This window comes from Trachurus trachurus (genome assembly GCF_905171665.1).
Source record: "Trachurus trachurus genome assembly, chromosome: 6".
In the NCBI taxonomy this organism is placed as follows: Eukaryota; Metazoa; Chordata; class Actinopteri; order Carangiformes; family Carangidae; genus Trachurus; species Trachurus trachurus.
This window is the reverse complement of record NC_139897.1, coordinates 7,741,525-7,745,430: the sequence shown is the minus strand read 5'-3', so window position 1 is coordinate 7,745,430 and position 3,906 is coordinate 7,741,525. Positions and strand designations below refer to the sequence as shown.

Below are 3,906 nucleotides of genomic sequence, written 5' to 3'. Positions count from 1 at the left end.
TTTATACACACATACACATTTAGTGGTGGAAAATCTAACCACTTACGGCATTGCAAGTTTATCTGTATAGCCTGTTTTTACAAACACTTTGTCTCCAAGGTCATTACATAGCAACAACATCCTCTGCCCTTAGACCCTCACATCCACTGAGGAAAAACTTCAGAGAGAAAAAAACAGGAGAAACTTCAGGATGAGCAGCAGAGGGATCCCACACCCAGGACGGCCAGACGGGACATAGATGTTGGACATAGAGTATACAGGACATATAGTATACAGAGAAGAAAACAGTTCACAACAAGCAATAGGAAGTACTAACCTTTACAGTTTTGAGGAAAAACGTTTAATCTACTTTGCCGTTGACTACAACCCACAGTACTGTGGTGATGAAAAATGGTCACGAAATAAACAAAGCCCTATACACCTGGCCTGATCTGTTTCACAAGAATGTATTAATTTATCTCCTCCTTGTGGGTCTCTAGGCTTTGCCTTTGCCTGTGGAGATGCTGGTGTGTCTGGTGCAAAGAGAAGCTAAAGACTTTCATGAGCCCCTGTTGGTCACTTTTTGAGTCGGGTTTTAACTGTTTTAGTATCATGTTGTGCTCACTTACTGTAACTAACAACAATGTAGTCGGACTATTCCACTAAAATACCTGAAATACAATAGTCATGTAATGCTAAAATGTAGTGAAATGTAAATCATAACTCTATAACAATGTGTAACAGCCTAAAACAAACCTCCCTTACTCATGAGCTTAGTGATAATGGCAGTCCTGGAGAGGAAAGAGTTGCCCATTTCCTCCACCAACGTAGATCCAGCTCCATCCTGGTTGTCTGCTCCCCACTTTATCTGTAATTAAAGAACAGTGCACATCATTAGTCTGAGTCTGTGGAACATTCATCAGTTTGTTTGAGCGTTGTAATCCAGCACGCTCACTGGATTTGAAACTTTCCAATGACTGTCAGCATTATCATGCTGAGTTTCACCTTTAATAATGATAAACCATGTATTACCTTGTGTCTTATGGGTTGTAGAATTCAATACAATTATGTAAACATCATCAAATTATAGCTAATAAGAACTGTTAAATATCACTGTAATTGGATATGAAACGAATAATAAATAAAATGATATTGCACTTGATGCCATATGCCTTGGGATAAAGCACAGACAACAAGGACTTCATGGCAGTCAGGTGGCTGCATTCTGGGCAGGCTTCACTTATTATAGTTGCGTACACCCTTATAGCAGTAATTGTTGTTGTACTGATGGCAAACATATTAACAGTCACACAAAAAAGATGAAGCTAATATTGTAGTTTCAAAAAAAAGAGCCCAATAGATAAATTCATTCAACTGGGTTTGTGTTAGTCTGTGAAAGTTAGACAGATTTTCATTCAAGTGTAGTACAGTTGTGAATAGATGAAGTGCAAAATAACTTGGAGAGAAGAGTATGGCCCAATTCCAATCTGAGCCCTTACGGACACACTGACTTAGGGTGCACTCACACTAGGCACACTAGACTAAAGTCCTGATTCTATTGCCAGTGTGAGTGCAAGTGTACCGTGCCTGAGCACGGTACACTTCCCTGGCCCGGCACGGTTGGTGAGGTGTGCACGGTACACTTGGCCAGGAATGCGTACAGTAATGCGTCGCGGGCTCGTTCTCCACCTCGTGTCTGCAACCGCGTGTAAACAACAGTCACGATTGCGTCGCGCCATAAACATAGCTAGTTGACATCGCTTTGATTAAACTTCAAGATGTTACCATGACAACCGGTCAAACAATTAAAAAGCGCTGTTCTTTCTGCAGTCAGAATGCATCCATCGTGTTGGTATATCAACGCGATGACGTATGTGTCGGAGGCAACCGTGCTTCAGCACGCTTGGGTTCGAGGTAGTGTGAGTGCGGGCCAGCGGGGGACAGGGGAGGGGGGGCATTCGGGCTTCAGCACGGTACGGATCAACTGGCCCTAGTGTGAGTGTGTCCTTAGAGGCGCATTCACGGGAATTCCGTGAGTGTGTGAGGGCTGTTCCGTTGTCAGATCATCAAGTCAGTGAGTCAGTGAATGAGCCCTTACTGCCCCCTTACCGTAAGTTAGCACCGATGCATGGTGATGCCGTTGGAACGCAAGTGTTCAAAAAAAAAGCAAAAAGCAAATAAACAAACGTAGTCAGAGAGAGCTCTGCCGCTCTCTTTATTGTTAATGGACAGGGGCAACAAAAAAATAAAAAAAGAAGTTTACCGTCAGTATTAACATGTGCAGTTTGCACACGTTAATACTGACGGTAGTAGTACTGCAGAGTATTGATGATGATTTGATCAGATCTGATCCAGGAACATTTTGTTTTGAGTCCGTCCCCCTCACACACTTTGTGCGTGTTGAAATTACAGTAAATTATCATTTCATGACCGGAGTCAACAACATGTTGTTGTCAAGGTAACGTATCGTGAGAGTGGGTAAGTGCTGTTCCAGTCATGTTTACAGCATCTGGACCCTCACAGACTCTCACACTCTGTCTTAGATCTGACGTCACTTTAGTCAGTGAGGGTTCAGGGCCTGAGTCTTATGGGGCGGATTGGAACTGGGCCTATAGTGTGGGTCAGCTGATGTGTGGATATACATACATATTTAGAGCACAAAGAATAATGCCATGATGGCATAACTCTTATTTGATACACACCTGCTCATCAAGGCTGGAGCTACTCCTCCTCGTTGTCCTCGCCTTTGCTGCATTCAGCTGAGACCGACCACAGACGCCCTTTCCTGGTGCATACAAAGACAAAAAGTTTCTAATGCTATTTTAAAAAATAAACTTTCAAGTAGTACAAGAAGTTCAATGAGAATCTATGTGGAAAATACACAAAAACACTTACTGTACATGCTTGGCCCTCATTTGGATGTCATCATCATTGCAGAGAAGCACCCGTCAAAGTAGCCCCCTTCCTCAGAGCTGGAGAAAATAAAAAATAAAAACAGTACATTGGTCACACCATATCCATTTATGTCCATCTCAGTTGAATGAACCCAAACATGTTGCGAAAATGTTGCATTTTGTTGTTATTGTGTGTCTCCTGCGCCCACTCCCCATTTAACTAACTAACGCAAGCCAAAATAGTTTTGGCTCACTGAAAGATGACGGCAAAAATGGACGCATCTGTCCTTTTGGTAGTTTAACACGGCTGAAAATCATCATCTATTAATGGAGTTTCCGCTCCTGCCCGCTCCCGTTGATTTTTATTCCCGTCCCGTCCCAATCACAGGATTAATAAAACTTTGACTCCCATCCCGCGGGAATCACGTGACCCGTGGGAATTTCCAACAAGTGTCATCCTCTTTCTGCGCACAGCTTGTCCACCTTGAAAGAGCTTATCACCCACTCCATAAAACTCTGGTAAAACGGTGTTCAAACACACTTTGCCAGTCTGTTGACAGAATAATTGAAAATACACTTATATGTAGAATTAAAAGGTGGCAACTGTAAATATTGCATAAGCCAGCCCACCCTGGCATACTCCATTTTCTGCCAGCATCCATATGAAGTTTAGGACAGAGTTCTTAGGTGGTGTTATGTTGCGTGTGTTGGAAATATGATTGGTAAGAGCACCGGTGTGATGCTGCACTGAGCTAATTTAAGGTGGTACTGTGGCTTAAATCAGGCCCTGTGAAAATCACATTCTAAATGAAGTATTATGGTGATGTTGAGGTGTGCAGGCCTACGACTACAACTACTACAGACTTCAGAAAGCTTCTTGGACTGGTACATCCACATAGAAATCCTAACATGATGTTTTTCTACCAAAATAAGAATAATGATGCACAAATTATCACGATCACATACCAAATCCTGGCTCTTGTTCATCAAGCATCTCCACACCGGTCTCCTCAAGGACACAGAGATGATCATC

At 42.6% G+C, this 3,906-nt stretch overlaps 1 long non-coding RNA gene across 1 annotated transcript; it reads right to left on the bottom strand.

Annotated features, from left to right (window-relative positions):
* Window positions 1–406: 406 nt before the first annotated feature.
* On the bottom strand, window positions 407–2,978 carry LOC310986877. The gene is made up of 3 exons (XR_014595430.1): window positions 2,875–2,978; window positions 2,682–2,764; window positions 407–847 (listed from the first exon to the last, which is right to left on the bottom strand). It is a non-coding gene; the product is annotated as an uncharacterized lncRNA (long non-coding RNA).
* Window positions 2,979–3,906: the final 928 nt, after the last annotated feature.